Genomic DNA, 18,102 nt, shown 5'->3' with positions numbered 1-18,102 from the left:
ATGTCCAGCAACATTCAATTCTAAATGGAGGAGTAACACAAAAGAAGAATTTACCAAAATTTGCTTTATAAAATATGTTCATACTATGTCAAATTGGATGTTTTTCTAAGAGTTAGGTAAACATATAGGCAGAAGCATTTACTGTGTGAAAGTTATAGTTTCTGCTATGTCTGAAATTAGAGAACATATTGATAATGCTCCATCAGGCACTTAAAATCTAGGAAGGCCTAATAGCTTTTTAACAGTGTCTGAAGAGTCACTTACTACCTTCTGTATGAATTTTGGAATTTTCTTGAGCATTGCTTATATTTCCCCAAACTATTATAAAACAATCATCCTCCACATTAAGAGTTGTGTCATCTGTGATGTCTTTCTCTTAGCTGCTTAAGTTCCTTTCTTGTTACTATCAGGACCCAGAAAATCCAGAGACTAGCAATAGCTAAATTGCTTGAGACAGAGCTGGATCCGATACTTATCGATCACTGGGACAGGCTTTAATTATAAAGTGTTTAAATAAAGTTAGTTTCTGATCAAATCTGTCGTAATGACTGATAGGAATTGTAGTCCACTCACTCACAGACAGCTTTGCAGTCATCAGGACTCTGGAGGCTGCTACCTTGCAAGAGGATAAAATAGAATTCAGGTTTTCATTTCTCTAATCTGAAGCCTTTGGGAATTAAAAACTGCATGTTTCATTTATGGTGGCCCTGGAGAAATGATCTCCTCACAAGTCTATCGTGGCCTTCCAGCAGTATAAGCATCCTAAATGTTTGACTTTTTATTCTGGAAGGGAAAACAAGAAGATGTAACTAACCGCAAGGTTCACAAGCTGGTAGCTGGCAGCTCTTGATACAAAATTTGGAAACATTGAGGGTGCCAAGAACCACAGATTCTACCCTTCACACTCTAAGCATTGAGAAAACCCTCATCACCATGAGAAAATTCTTATCACTGTGAACAAGCATGAAGCACACATAAAGTACATATTTTTGGAAACATGAGGTCCTGAGCTCATAGGAGGAAGAAACCTTTTCTGTTGCAGGTAGTTATTCTGTAACTTTGCAAAGAGAAGACAAATTCCCCCATTAGCAGTGGAACAAATTGAGCACGGTTTCTTGAGGAGTTTGATGGGTTTCTCTACAGCAGTGATTACCACTGCACCCCTCCTATTCCCATACTGAGATGACGAGTTTAGGAGCTAATTCTCATCTACCACCTACCCGTTTGGCAACAAGAGCATCTTGCGTTTTGTGCAACGGAAGCCCTGATCCTGTGCTGAGTCTGAGAATGCTGCTTACTGATACTCTTGTACTACATGAATAAGTTGGGTCTGTCTTGTGCACCCTGTCCCCAATTTTCAGGAAACCTACAGGAACTGAGATTTTTTAAATTCTTTTGTCTGAAATTTCTCCGAAACCTGTTGAAACTGGACAACTGGTCAAAAATTGCTGAAAGGAGAACTACCAGGCTCACAGATGTATGGTACAGTCTTATTTTCCTGGAAAACAGTCTCTATCTTCAAATTCCAGCTACCGTTGCTGTAGTTACTTCCTCACATGCATAAAACATGTCAGTTAGTGACCTTCACAAAGTTCAACTAAGTGACTTGGGTGAGACACAGTAAAACAAGTTTTTCAGTGTCTAGCAAGAAAATGAATTCTCTCATTGATTACCTGTTGAATGATGCTTCAAGCGTATCTGCAGAACGTAACTTCTTCCTACTAAATATAGCAGAGGTTTTTTTGACTCAACTAGTTATCTTAGAAAAAGATGCTTGTCTTTTACCTTTTGCTCACCCACCTCCTTCACTTATGAGAGATATTAAACCCATTTGCCTGCCTGTCAGCTTGTCACACATAAGTTTACATCTATACTTCTGCACTTGACTGAATCTACAGCCCTTATACACTAAATGCTTTCATAGAGCTGATTTGTAATAAAAGACCAGCTTGCTCTCTCTCTTCAAGATTAATATTTGTCACAAGGCTTACGAGAGATCAGCCAACTACTCAGCCAGTTTTCTTGAAGGAGCAGACAAGCCTTTTTCTGTAAAACAATTCCCATGTTGCCCTGAGTGTAGTGAAAGACATATGCATGTTGAAGAGAATTTTGTTTTTTAAATGTGACTTTGGGCTGCAGGACTTTTTGTGGCTGAGATTGCTCCTAACAGTTTCCTCCTTCTCCTCCTCTTTAAAATCTTGAATATTATTTATTGGCTGTCATAATGTATCCTGCTTTGGTAAAGTTTCTTAGTTCTAGTTGTATCATGTGAACAAAAACATTACAGATTTCAACTGAAAATACTGTGTTGTCAGAAAAAGCCCATTTTGTGATTATATGAAGCCTTCATTTCCAGTATATTTGAAAAGAATAACAGGGCAGAAAATAGCATGAGAATGAAAAAGAAATTCTTTCTACTTCAATTGAACAGCAAAAAGTTTGTCTACATCTAGTAATTCTGGAAAATCACTAGTCTTTGTGGATTAAATGGACTCTTCTACAGATATATCTTGCTGCTGGAAGGAACCCCACTGAACCCTCTGAACAGTGGGAAGAAATTTTGGCTCAGGGGCTGCTATGAGCTCTAGGTAAGAAGAGAGTGATAAAAAGGATGAGTCCATTTTAAGAGTCAACTTGAAAATATTCTTCAGAGGTGTAACATTCACTTGCCAGAGTAAATATCACAAAGCATCTTTTGCTACTGAAACCTAACTGCTGTCATAATGACCATCTGTTGGCTGTAGGTTTCTAACATTCCCTGACCTATGACATTTATGACAAATTACGCACCAAAGTGCTAGAGACATCTTGTTAAAATGAAGCCTGAGGCCCACAAGTTCTAACCTCTTTTGTCTTTAAAAGCATGGGTTAAATGGGAACAAGAAGTAGTTTAGACAGAAAACAGACATGGCCATGGTTAAAAGGAAATGAAATCCTAATCCCCTAACCCTTTGACTTTTGCAGCTTGCTGCACAGCAATGTGCTTTCAACCATTAAACTACCTTAACCTTTTGAAGAACCAAATCAGTTCAAATTGAGTGAAAATTTGCACATTACTACACAATCTTTGATTGACTACTGTTTGAAAATTTTATGGAAGACAACCATTTAATACAATACTTTTAACCAAGAAAATATGTTTCACAGTCACCTCCAGTACACATAGTCAGTGTCATATAAAAGCAATATGCAGAAACACTTTCAAAGTCACAAAGTTAGTCCAACTGTAAAACACACTTGTGTCAGTTAGATTTAGACAGATCTCTACAGTTTCTTTAGGGTTAGCTAATATGTACAGGAATCTAAAAAATGTGCTCATTCTTTTTAGCTCTTTCTTTGATGCACTCACCAGCTTATTCTGTTGTGTTTCTTCTGGGTTTTTAGTTTAATGACAGTAGAAACTCAATTCTTGTTTCAAAATGTTAACTTTCATCTATATATATATAAAAACGTATATTTATATAAATTGAATTATGAACCTTACTTAAATGAAATATAACCTATATTAAAGTGAAAAGGGAAAATTGCAATATTTTATCAAAACAGTTCAAAACCTCTCAAGTTGTAGCAAATGATACAAAATAAATATCATAAGCCCAACCAAAAAACCCCATAGGCTCACATTATGTTTGTAACATTATGCATTGAAATGTCAAAATGATAAAATAGCACCTATGGATGGCTTGTGACAAACACCTGTTGAAGTTTCAAAAAAAAAAAATTATATTTTTTCTCTTACCTAGAATCTCAATTGAAATAGCCTAAGTCAGCACATTGAAAAAAAGTATCACAAAATCATTGTGATTTTTAATGATATTTAAAATCATTAAAGCATTTAATGAGTATTTAAGCAATGAGTGCATACACTACCAGCTGCATAAGAGAAAACTCCGGTCACCTAATTTTGCTGCATAAAGTCTGATAAACCTGCATCCCTACAGGCTTCTGTTTTCCGTGTTTCTTTGGTCTTGCATCTTTAAAAAGGTGGTCTCAAAGTTTTATGTCTGTGATGTTTCTATCAGTTTGCAGGCTGCAGTGATTAACTTTGTCTTAGGCTACACGTAGCCACTGACTTCTTCCATAAAGTAGTGCTGCCCTGAAATGAATGAAAACTGCCAAAATGGCTCTTGGCAGGAAGAAGGGTTTATTTTACTCACTTTCCCACCACAGAAATAACTGGGATTGATGACTAAGCTGGTAAGGAAAAAAAGGAAAAGATGAAACAATGAAAGGTTGCATGTAAAACAAGAAATGAAAAGAACATGATGGATACATCAGACTCATAATTCAGGCAAGAGTTTAAGCAAGGGTGAAAATCACTCTTTCTCCAATTTCAGATTTAAGGCTATGTTTAAATTGGTTATGCTTTTAATTTGTTTCTGTTAGAAAAATATCAGATGTGATCATCTCCTTAAAGACCCAGTCATCTTAATTTTCTGCCACATTAATTTACATGGAAGGAAATTCAGGAACATACAACTTAATTAATGTTTGGTAAATTTTTACCTCTAGAGGTAAAATACCTCAGAAGTACTTTCGTCTAACTTTGCAAATATAGAGGAGACAGTAAATTATTTTCTTGTCTGACATGGGTCTATAGGATTTTCATTCCACAACAGTGTAAAAGGTGGAGTTTGGTTGTTTCTTTCCCCTAAAAAGAAAATGGGAAGAAATGGGAAAAAAAAAGGGCTGAAACCACTATAACAGACAGCTCACTGAGCTCAGGAAACATGGGGAAGAAAATATTTGGGTTTTACACTTGTACTACTAGTTTTCACTTCCAGCATTCTTCTCCTCTGCTGAAGCAATTGTGTTCTGGCAGTCAGAAGACTTGACAAGCACAAAGCGACAAGCACACAGAACAACAAGGAAATAACACAGGCACAAAGAAACGGTGATAAAGCTTAATTCCATATTAATTTCTGGAAATAGAACGGCTGCAACTGCTGAGACTTAGGCCCAGACCCACTTTGAATAACAGAGGCATGAATCTCAACCTTGGCTTCCATGTTGTCCAACGAATGAAGTGACCACTGGTGAAAAACCCTGTTCTTGACCATAAAATATTCTCAGACACTGAGAAAATTTTCATATTCAACATTCTGTGTTCTTCCTTTCTACTCCCTGCTATTCCTTGGAGATTTCATTTTGATGAACTGTGTTTTTTAAATTACACTCATAAACCATAAAAATCCCAGTCTGAATGGAAATAAATTAATACGTTTGAGCAATTCTGGGGTGGAGAGACTTCAAGAGTATTTAACTCTTAGATTAATAACAGAGCTGTCCACATTCTTAGGCAGAAAAACAAATCAGTACTACGCATTTACAGATGAAATGCCTCAGTAACGTTGTCACTGAAAATGTACATCTAATTTGACCTCAGATACTGAGCATGAAAAGTCATGAAACTACACCAGAAAGAGTATATCCAGACTTTTGACATGGTAAGCACAAATTCATAAGAAATGGATAGAGAGAACGCTTCTTCTACAACCACGCTAGAGGCGATGCCTATGCTATTGGGTCATCTATTCTTCTCCACCACCAAGAGCATATTATATCTAGCTTAACACAAACCCTCCTTCTAAAAATTTCTGTGTGTCTGTACATAACGTGTCTTTCATCTCCTAAGTAGCCTGTTCATACAGACTAGGAATTCCTCTCCTTTATTTTTCAAGAGATATCTAAATAAGAATTTTAGTATCTTCACTTTCTGTATCCTCTGAAAGGCATTTCCAAGAGGCTTGATGTTCTCAAAATTATGTGGAACAGACCTCAAAAACTTTGTCACTCTGTAAAGCACCTCCAACTGACTACCCTAAATTACAGTAATTTAAAGGCATTGAAAAATATGGGATGTTGCTTATGTTTAGAAATTGCTTTCTTTATGCATCTACATTTACTGTGCTGTTCTAAATTATTTGGTCACGAAACATTTGGAAGCAGACAAAACATACTACTTTTTTTTCTTTTTCTGTTTGAAAGATATCTATATCAACAATATTGAACATTTAAACTTAAAGGTATGCAAGACATGGATGAAAAGATGAAACAGATTTCTATGTCAGCAATAGTGCTCTAATTAGTGCAATTGCAGTACTAATTATGAGTTATGCAAACCAGTTCAAACCGCGACAATATATATTAAGATATTCAAGTCATTGCACATACTGTACCTAAGAAAACTGGTAGTAAAGATCACAATTTTACATATATTCTTGTCTGTCAAAATACATTAATCAAAAAACATTAGTATTAATCAGGAGACTTATTAACAGATTTATATTCTCTAAATAAACTAAAGAGCTTCCTCTCCAGAACTCACAGAAATTTGTTTGGGTGCCTGACCAACAGCTGGATTTCAGTTTTGCAAATGTTACTCTATACTTCATTAAAAATGATCTTGGCAAAACAAATCTCATGAAGCTGACATGGTCCCTACCCTCATGTGCTTTTTTGTAGTCTACTAAGCACATAAAGCAACCCTGGTGCTACCTACAAATAGTAGCAATAGAGACTCTACATGCTGTGTAGAGGTAACAGATAACAAAAATTCTTCCACACAGGTTTGAAGCTCTTCAATAAGATTTATATGATTAGCCCTTCCTGCACCCACTATGATCCTTGACCTCAAATGACATTCAATATTACCAAAGGCAAGACATGTTAGAACAACTGCCTTGGCCTTGGGCTTGTCCCATGTGGAAGTTAACAGCCTTATTTTTTAGATTTGTGGGTCAGATACTGCAGCAGGAGAGTACTGAGACCATCAGGTATGTTACAGTTTTCCCCATTATCCATTTGAGCTCATCTGTTCTAAGGGCCTCTGGTGAAATCTTGCTGCTCCAGCCATGGCCTGTCTGTCTCAGAAGCCTCTGCCAAGAGAGGTGCTTTGGCAAAGAATTGCTTTTGCAAAATGTTTTGCAGAAAGAATTAATCCTCATGCTATGGTGAAGTTGGTAAATCAATTATGAAGTTAGTAAACAGTTATGCCAAACAAAAAATATCAGAGAGGCACCTTTATAAATACAATCTAAATAGAAGCAGTAGACACAGCTCAGTTGTGGTGGAATTTTCCCGTCAAAACCTCAATATTATGACTGGTTTTGTCCACACTACTGATTTAGCTGGAAAGCAGCAGGTAGGACACCAAGCTGAATCCTTAACCTATGTAGTTCCTGATTTCTCTTAGAAAAAGAAGCCAACTAGCCCATGTCCTAAAGGAAATGTTTCCAAAAAGCAGTTTCCAGGAAAAAAAAAGAAAAAAGAAAAAAAGCAAAAAAGCCCAAACAAGGAAACAAAACAGACCCCCAAACCAAGCCACCACCACAAACATTACAACATTATTTATATACTTAAAATTTTAAAACAGTGTTTTTATTTCAGGATTTCTAAGAGAATAGTTATTCCAGTGATCTCATATTACTGGGTAATACTTTGTTACAACTAGAAAAAGATTTTTAATGGAATTTACAGTATCTATACTTAGACTTAGGGCTTACCCAGGAGATGTCAACATTGTTCACACTTAATGATAAAACCCTGAAGGAACGTCATGGGCTCCCTCTTGTAAATATCCTTATCTTTGCATAAATAAATAAAATGACTTTTTACACCCTCTCCCAGCAAAGATGGTAAATTTACTGAAAATAGTCTAGACACTGCTTATGAATAACTGATATCAACATATGCTTGAAAATCATATTGCTATCCTGGTATAGAAAGAACAAATACCCCGTAATTTTTGTATCAAAAATAAAAAGCAGGCAGTGAACATAGAAAAAGCTGAGTATCATGGAGATCTAAATTTATGCTCTAGTCAGATTGTGAAACCAGTCATTTCACAAAATGACTGAAAATAGTAGAGAAAAATTACATGAGAAGTTACTTGCCAGTTATTTCAGATTTTTACTGAAGTAACTTGAAAAAACAATTTTATGCATGGATTGTTTCTTAAAAAATCTTTTATATTTTTAGAAAAAATTATCAAAATTAACCGTACTTTTTTCCAGAACCATGTTTATTCTTGCAGTTTATAGTAGCCTCATGAAGGCTTTTACATTTTGGCATTTTTTTAGTGACGTTCTGTCTACCTATTGTTCATATTTCTATTACTATAGAGATACTATTACATTTTACAAAATCCAGACCTCTATCCATTGAAAACTAGACAAAGAACTCTCAGAGATGGGGATCAAAACAGGGCAATTTCTAAAGTATTTTTGTAGTGTGGCTCCACCTCTCTCTGAAACAGCAAATGGGTTATTCTTGATTCTTTTTACTATTATGTGCTCTGAAACAGGTGATCTGTAGGAATGTGGTCAGATGCACTGACTTCACATCCTTCCCACCTGAAGTGTAGTTGATTGTGTTTTATCAGTGTTCTTACTGTAAAATATGGGCTGTGAATTCCTCCTGAACTGTTCACAGGAAACTGGCATATCCAGCTTCAGGGAGCAATTCCAGGTGGTAGTTACCTTGTTGAGGACTGGTTTAGATAGAGAAAGTTAGTATTCTGGAGGAATTTGCAGAGACTTTGGGTCTGAAACACAGCCTACGTCAGTTTTAGTCCCTACTGGGAAAAGCTATGGTCTAAAGGAGATGCACTGGTGCAACAGGGATGGAGGGAAAAGTGTTGAACACCACAGGCAGCCACAATGTATGGACAGCTGATGGTCATCCACAAAAGAAGAGCTTCCCTCAGTGTGCCACAGAGCCTTCCAACTCTCTTGACAGACAAACTATCCAGGCCCTATCACAGGTGTATGGTCTCCTATCTGTGATATAGGTCTCTATCTAACACTGTAATTTGTGTTACACTGGCTTGGTCTGAGAAGGATACATTTTTTTTTCATGGAACCAGGATGAACTAAGGTTGTAAAAGATTTCTGAGAGAGTGTCTGTATTACATTCAGATCCCTTTATGTTTTCAGCGCAGGTAGGAGGGAAATTAGGTGAGTACTATGACTTTGTATCTCAGATACAAAGACAGGGTGCAAAATATTGAGATGTTATTAGTAACTGATACAGGGAGGGAATGAAACAATAGCTCTTCTGTGTCTCTAAGTGGTTGAATGAAATGAATAGAAAAGAAAAATTGTAGAATCATAGAATTTTAAGGGTCAGAAGGGATCCTTAATAATCACCTAGTCCCAACCACCCCTGCCATCAGCAGGGACACTGGCCATTAGAGCTGTTTGCTCAGCCTGGCCTTGAGCAGTTCCAGGGTTGGGGCATCCCCAGCTTCCCTGAGAAACTTGTTCCTGTACCTCACCACCCTCACAGTAAAGAATTTCTTCCTAATATCCAGCCTAAATTTCCCCCTTTTCAATTTTTAACCATTATTCCTTGTGCTATCACTACAGTTCCTGATACAGCATCCCTCTCCAGCTTCCCAGTAGGCCCCCCTCAGCTGCTGGAAGGTTGCTATGAGGTTTCCACACAACCTTCCCTTCTCCAGGCTGAACAGCCACAACTTTCTCAACCTGTCTTCTCAGGGAAGGTGCTCCAGTCCCCTTATTAACTTCTCAGCTTTCCTCTGGACTTGCTCCATCAGTTCCATGTCCTTCTGCTGGGACACCAGAACTGTACTGTACCAGCACTCCAGGTGGAGTCCCACGAGGGCAGAGCAGAGGGGCAGAATCACCTCCTTCACCTGTCTGGCCATGCTCCTTTGGATGCAGCCCAGAACACCTTTGGCTCGCTGGGCTGCGAGCGCACACGGCCAGCTCCTGCTGAGTGTTTCATCAGCCATCACCACCAAGTCTTTCTCCTCAGGGCTGCTCTCAGTCACTGCTCTGTCCGACCTGTTGCTGTGTTTGGGATTGCCATGACCCAGCTGTAGGACCTGGCACTCTGCCTTGGTGAACTCCATGAGGTTTGCACAAGCCCAGCTCTCAGGTGTGTCAAGGTCCCTCTGGATGGCATCCCTTCCCTCCTGCGTGTCCACTGCAACACACACCTTGGTGTCACCAGCAAACTTGCTGAGGGTGCACTCAATCCCACTGTCCACCTTGCTGACAAAAAGAAAACATGAAACCTGTTTCAGGGATGTTAAAGCTTTACAGTGGGCTAGGAACGGAAAAAATTATCTGCACCCTGCAGGATATTTGCACATCCTTAGACCAATCCTTTAGACAAGAGTTCTAAAAAACCAGAAAACTGAAATTATAAATCAAGCTTTCAAATACTGAAATGTCATACTGCCATGGAAAATATATCATAGCTTGACAACTGTTTAGAAAGCATTCTTCATATATCCCTAAAGCTAAAAAAAAAAGAAATAAATATATTTAAGCACTTGTCCAATTTCCCAAAAGGTGAGAGGATTACTTTTTGAACTTGATAGCAATTGAGTCCTTTTCAACCAGAATGATAAAAGAGATTTTAAGTAGCTTACACACAAACATATGAAACATTTGTTTATACATATGTCTCCAAGTCCACTGTGATACAAAATGAAGTATAGACTGTATTAGTTGAGCAATTCAGATAGAAGAATTGTGACCCTTTTGCATATAAAGGTCTATGTTAATTTTCCAGGAAATAAGAGACAGCTTTTCAAGCCTACCATACTTCATCATCAGAATTAACAAAGTTTCATCATCAAATTCTTATACAACTTATTCTTTATTCAGGAACTTATGAAATACAGTAGTGTCTGACACTCTAATTCATTCATTAAAACTCTCAGCTGGTAAGCTAAAATCAGCTAATGGATATTTCCTATGTATCTTATGTGTATTGCACGTTGATGAGCTGTAGATCTATTGCATAATTCGTAGGTCACAAAATTTGTTTAATTTAGAATAGAGAACTAGGAGTTCTGTGAGTTGAGCTCATGTTATCACAGGTGAACATGTCAGTCATCATTGATTTCACTTTACTTTGCAAAAATAGCCCTGGAATTTCCACTTCATTCTTTCTTAATTGTTCTGATATTATACAAAAATTCTTCTTACCAATAGAGCAGAAACGAAAAAATCTGCACACATAACCACAAGGTTGTATTATCAAGAGCTAAAACGTCTTTCCTATAGCTCATTCTGATGAAGTTAAAACAATATAACCCCCTTTTCTATTTCACAGTAATTAAAATGTTAATTTGCTAAGAAATTTTAACACTTTTCTTAAAAGCTTTGGATTTCAACATGTAAATATTGGATTTTGAAGACCAGCAGCCTCACAGTGGGATAGAAAATCTGTGAGCCTGGATAATACCTTTAAAACATTCAGAAGCGACAATGAAATATCTTTTTGGGACATGCCAGAAGGAGTTAACTGTGATTAATTGCTTTTTACTCCAGCTCTTTTCACAATTAAGATTTCTGTCAAGGAATTGTGAATATAAAACAATATATCAAAGAAATAAATATCTAATATATATACTGATAAATATATCAGTAATAAAATGGCACAGGAAGATATTCTGTTACTACCTAGAACTGAAAGCCTTTTATTGAAATAGTCCTTATTTTGTTTGGCAGTCATCCATGACCTCCTACTGTTGACAAAACTAGCAGCAATTGCTATTTGAAGTGTACCAGAAGATGATCCTGCTCAGCAGAAGCTGCTGCTTTAGAGTATTTAGATGAAAATATTAATTTAGAGATAAATCCTCTAACACTCTCACTATACACCTTACATAATCTTTAAATTATAGGAAAATGCTAGAAGGGTGTTCTGAGATTCAGCAGCTGAAGTAACGCTAGAGATTTATAGCTCTCTGAAGTCGACATTTGTGACTGACCTACAGCACACCAGGGTTGCTATTTCACTTTCCTGATTCATGATAAGTGCAGTTGTCTCCAAATAAGCCTACAGAGCCCATTAATGCCCAGTTCACTCCTTTATGGTAAATATGCACATATCTAGCTTCACTTTTTAATGTTCTGTTGCTGTTAAGTTGAATAGAAAATAGGACTTTCTATTTCCTTCATTAAAAAAAAAATTCAATTATCAGGGTAAAATTGATTTAAAAGACTCTAGTTCACACAAAAATTTTTTGTCTAAGTAAGTATTAAAGAAAGAATGTTATTTATACACCAAAGATCACAAAATCATATTTCACTTGATTGATGAATTTTTTATCTCTCCTAGAGTAGTCCCCTAGCTTCCTTTCCCCTAACATCCTTGTATTTGTTGTGTAAAGCATGTGCAAGATACAACTAATTAACAAAATCATTTGCATGATGATATGAAGGTAAATATTAAAAATAAAGAGACTACACATTCATAAAGCGTTAATAAAAAAGCACCCATGCTTTTGTCATCCCTGCTTCAATTTGTTTTTCATTAATAAAATATACATTGTTTTCCATTTGGAAAATTTACTAGTGGCAACATATTCAGCACACAGCTTTGTCTCTTTAGAGATGAAGTCTTTGTTTAAGCACCAGCGATGTTTTTTTTGTGCCATTGTCTGATCTGTCAGATTGAATGAGCATGTGTGTTTAGGGGTGCAAAGATGTGCTGCCACATCTGCTGTGCAAAGCTGCGAACTCACAACTCTCCCCACCATCACAATGTGTTGCACTCGGAGCTCCTTTGTTGTGATGGAGCTGCTGGTGGTTGCGTGTCTGAAGTGTCACAAGTGTCAGGCCTCATTATGGTCATGATAATCACTCTAAAACAACCACTTATTTTGACCATTTAATATTGAAGGGTAGGAAATTAAAGGCTAGATACCTAATAGGTTTTGTGATATTCAATTGATTGCACATTGGGATTCAAAGCCACAAAGCAAAAAATAAAAAGTCTGCTAACAGGGTAATGTCTGTTGTTCTTCTAGAGAATAGTTTTTAAAATTATTCCAGTAACACCATGCAAACAGTTGACAAACCATTTCTATGGCATTTTAGCAAGTGATCAATTTCTTCTATGGAATTATTTCTGTAGAGTTATAGACCAGGAGATATTTAACACACTACAAAGATTCTTAAAGCTTGTTTTTATTCTTTTTCCACATGTATAGCTCACAAACTCCATTGTCTTCAGCAATCCACTGGGCTTAGCCTTCAGTGTTTATGTTAAAGAAAAATAAATAAATCTTTATTAGTATTCGGATCACAGGCATTATATTAATTGATTACAGTAATAACAGCTGTCAAACTTGAATATTTTGGAGTTCTTCAATGTCAAATGGAGTTCAAAACTTCAGTTTTGGTTTTAGGTATATCTATATGATAGCTACATTATCTTTCAGTCACTACTTGATTTTACAGTTAATGTTATTTGCAAAAGTGAAAAGGTAGCAACTTCCATAGGAAGGTGGCAATTCATGCATAAATAGGAACTCTGTCTGAAATTCATATATTTGCAGGGATTTGTGTTTCACTTTGAATTTTTCTGAACACACTGTCTTACTAGTAAATCTTAACTTTGACTTTTGTTTTTCTTCACAAAGTTATTTCTCAGCAAATGTGTGTTAATGGTTTTGGAGAAATTTTCACTACAGCCAAGTTACGAGTGATCATCACTAATTAAAAAATACAGCTGATGATCTTTATGAAATTACACTTACACAAAAGCTACATCTGTTGTCAGTCTAATACTCTGCAGCCCAGCACAAGATGAATCAATTCTAATCTAGATGGGCCTTTTTAGAGACCTTAGACCTGTATAGGCTCATTAATTCAGATGGTACGTGACAGTTCAGAGGTTTCTTAAACCAGCCATAATCTGCAAAAACAGACTTCTGTGCCAGTTTGAGATGCACGCTGTTTTCAGGTTAGAATTCCTGTCTTCCACCTGAACTTAGTGGGCAGCAAAATTAAAATAACTGGATTCAGTTTTCACTTTGAATTTTAGGGAATTATGCACAGCGTAATTCCACTCACAACACAACAAAGGGTGAGAAAGTTTACAGGACCACCCTTATAAATGCTCCAGTGTCATCCAAAATGTTTCAAGTACTGTAAAAAAAACATAAGAGAAGGCAAAATATGAAAATAAGGGAGAAAAATACAGAACTTATAAACAAAATAGCTTAAATATACACTGTCTTAAGTTTGACCCATTTTATTTTCCCTATAAACGGACCAACCAGTATTGCTGTTTTACATAGGCAAAGTTTATAAACTTTTTTGATGGCTTTTTTCCATCTCTGTGTGAACTTTTAACACTTGTCATTTGTCTGAGGTTCGGTCCTCCTCTTTTATCGACCTCTCTCTTACACCTTTCCAACAAAAAATAAACCTCAATTTCTCTCAGCAGGTGTGACACCCTCTATAAAGGTGTTAGTTACTTTACTCTGAAGAATAACTGTGCCCTGTCAGAGATAAAAAAATGAATTACCAGGTGGCAACACTACTATCTTCTGTACAGATAAGTTGGAAGTATGGGTTTAAATATTTAGGTCATAAAAACCCGCTAGCACACAATTAGCTAAATATACACAAGATTCTTAATTTTTGTCTATGTCAAACATCTGATGGACATATAGAAAATCCTATGGATGCATTGTAATCAGTTTGCTCTCATGTATGGACCTGGGAAGGTAGCACAGTGAGGGAAATGATCTCACTCAGAAGCTGTGTCTGACCACTTCAGCCAGAGATTAACACACCTCCAGAGAGCATCTTTTAAAAGCACTATTCCTTTAATATCCTCTTTTCATGATCAATGACTTCAGTACCCTATGCTAGAATCCCTAAAGAACAGATTTTAGCAAACTTTCCTGGCCATAGCCCTAAAGAAAATTTTATTTTAGCTCATTGAAACAGAACTGTATTTAACTGAATCAGAGAATAACGTTTAGTTAAAAACCATACGTTTCAGCTGCCTTAACATGTGAAGACCTGTGCCCTTGAACTCCTGAACTGATATGAACTGAGTTACAAGTAACTCTGAAGTGATCTTGTACTCTTCTTTGATGACATGAGTAATAAACTTCTACTAAAATAAATAGAACAACTTATGCCAAAAGGGGATAAATGTCACAGAAAGTTCACATAATCTATGAAACTTCTAAATTCTGATACAATCTGAACTTTGCAGCTCAAGCTGATCTATTTAGAGTGATAGATAGGCAACAATTGATTAATTAGGTCAATTAACATGAATAGTATAGAAGGAAAAGGAGAGCTAGGGCACCACAGAAACACTGCAGAATGTCCAGAATAGGGTGCAGTGAAGCCTACACAGTAGAAAATTTTATAACATTACAAATAGGCAGGTATTCATTGTGCCAGGCCCTTTCATTGCTACTGAAATCATGCATTTAAAAGAAAAATTTTTAAAATGCATCTCTGAAATAATTTTCCACCTCTGACTTTGTGGTTGCTGCAGAGAGCAACAGAGGTATGATGGCTTCCAATAAACAACGGTTTGCACAAAAGAGTATGAAAAAAGTAACAGTTCCCCCAAACTCATGGTATTCGTAAAAGGTGAGGAAGGGACACAGTAGTCACTCTGAATGTGAACAGTCAGTGATCAAGGACTGACCAAGACCTGCTGAAAGACACTTTTATGAGTGACTTAGAAGAAACAAGTTGAGACTTGTCCAAAAGAGAGAAAAAACGTGGTACCTCCTTAGTAAATGAATATTTAATGTCAAAGTCAAGCTTTTAAAAATAGTTTTATCCCTTTTTTTTAAAATCCAGAACTGAGATTAAAGGCTGGGCTATGTATACCAAAGTTACTATTAAAATTCTGGAAGGCAAATTCTACCTTTTGGAGCTCAGCTCTGTGTAGAATAAAATGCTACCAGTATCTTCTTGAAGAAAGTAGCAACATAACAAAAACCAACAAAACCAACAAACCTCAATAAACTGATACAGGAATTACAAGTAAAGCTAACAACATTTATTTTGAAACTTATATATGTATACTCTTGTGCAATGAAAGCATCATTACCTCTTTATTGATTTCCATGTTGAGACAAATTTTAACTTCTCTGAAAGATCAAGATTATATTCAAAACAGATAATGTGGGGTATGTCTGCCATATAATCAAATAGCCTACAATAACCTGTAACCTAGGAAATAAGGTAAGGTTTCCCTTTTTAAAACCATTTGACTTTGTTATTGCTGCCAGAGTTTAAATTTTATTACTTTTGAGGGAATGATAAGAAACCATTCTACTTTCCACAAGGAAAGTTTTAACTTTAAAGTTAAATAAATTAAATTAGGAATAAACTGTTGGTATTGGAAATGAATGTTTAAATCAGAATAAAAGGAAGTTATGTTTTCTAGACAATATATTTTTGCTTCACTATATCTCAAAATGTCTCAATGTCACTATTCTGAGTTATATTTTTGTATGCCAGATATGTGTCTTTATATTTGTTTTGATGAAAAGTCGTCAACAGACTATTTCATTGGGCAATTAATTCAAAATAGTAATGAGGAGCTAGTAGTGCCACAGCTAATTGCACACAGATTGGAGGGTCACCTATTTGACACAGATCTAGTATGACCCTTAATGAATTTATATATTTGATTAAAGTTACTATCTTTTATAGCACCAAATAGCTTTGCATGGAAAGCTTGTTCATATCAGAGTTAAGAGAGCCATTCTGTTCTAAAAAAATCTTAGAAATTTTCAAAAAGTTTAAAAATGTCTTGTCAACTACTTCTAATATCTTCATATGCAAAAAGAAAGACAAAATACAAATATTGCAAAGGACAAAGAATAAGAAGTCTTTGTATCCAAATATGAAGTCCTTGATGAAACAGTATGACACAAAATATTGCAGCAAAATATCTGGAGTAATTTAGCCTGAAATCTTAATTCTACCAGTTTTCTTCTTTTCCTTTTCAGATTATTTTCCTTTTATACTACCATATCTTTTCAATTGTTTTAAATGTGCACTTCTTTACCTACAATGCCACTGTATTTTGTATTTCTCAAAATTCTACTCTTTCACATCTTTGATACCAGTTGTCAGTTTTCCATTTCAAGATCTTGTTTTCTTTTCCAAGTTATCCATCTCCATCCTTCAAATCACTTTCTTTTAAATTTCCTCTTTCCTATCATAAGTTGCTTATTAACTATATCTAAATTTCCATAAGGAAATGTAACTCTCCCTCCGCTAGCTTTCATAGGAATTCAGATTAAATTAGACTCAATTTGAAGAGTAAAAATACAGCTCCACAAAGATCAATAGTGGATCTTGTCCTGCATCATAACCTCCACCTAGGAATGTTGGTGGCATCATCAACAACTTTAACTTACAAATGAAAACTGTGCTAATAATTCAGAAAAATATATTCCCATTTCTAATTTAAAAGATCACAAATTACTCTTGCCCCATTCCAAGCCATTTTCCAGTGAAGCTGCATGAATAGCAATCCATGCATGTCCCATATGGAATCTGCATAAAACAGGAATAATAGGGTGCAATTTGTAATTCTTTACCTGTGAACTATCCAACATTTGAAGTGTCATTTCCAGCTGAGACAAGCTTAGCTTGGGTAGGAAGATAAACCCATTCTGGCTCAACTGACTCAAGCTGCTGCCTATGCATGAAGCAGAGTCCTATTTTGAGCTTTAGCTGTTGCAGCATGCAGAGCAAACACAAGATGTACAGGATGTAGAACAAGCATGCATGTTGGAATAAAAAAAAAATATCTGCAGCATCTAACCTCAGATTCTGACAGAGATGTTTTAGCCTCAAATTCCACCTGCTTTGTAACACAGCCACAGGACAAATTATAACCAAATTTGAAAAGAGTATGTAGACAATGCATTTTCCTTGATGCTAACCTTGTTCCTTGGGGAAATATCTATGTGTTTATACATCTTGGGATAAATTGCTCATTTGCAGTATAGATATTTTATTCTCACTGCTCTTGATGAATAGATACCATAGACTAACAACTTTATTTTAGGACGAGATTGATTGAGACCTGTCATATGCTTTGCTTTTGTTCTGCATTCTGGGTAAAAAAAAAAGATCATCTGTGCCATCACACATCCTTGAATCTCTGCTTTCAGGCTAGCAGTGTGAATGTGAACATCTGGAATACAATTTATTTCTCTTGGTATCACCTTTGCGATGTGTTGAGGACATGTGTTTGTCTTCTATTATAATATATTGCACATCTCCATGTCACTTAGAACTTTACAGTATTATGCTATAATGCTGCAGATAGACT

The sequence above is a fragment of the Lichenostomus cassidix genome, chromosome Z (assembly GCF_008360975.1).
Source record: "Lichenostomus cassidix isolate B80296 chromosome Z, HeHo_3.0, whole genome shotgun sequence".
Taxonomy (NCBI): Eukaryota; Metazoa; Chordata; class Aves; order Passeriformes; family Meliphagidae; genus Lichenostomus; species Lichenostomus cassidix.
This window is presented reverse-complemented; position numbering follows the sequence as displayed.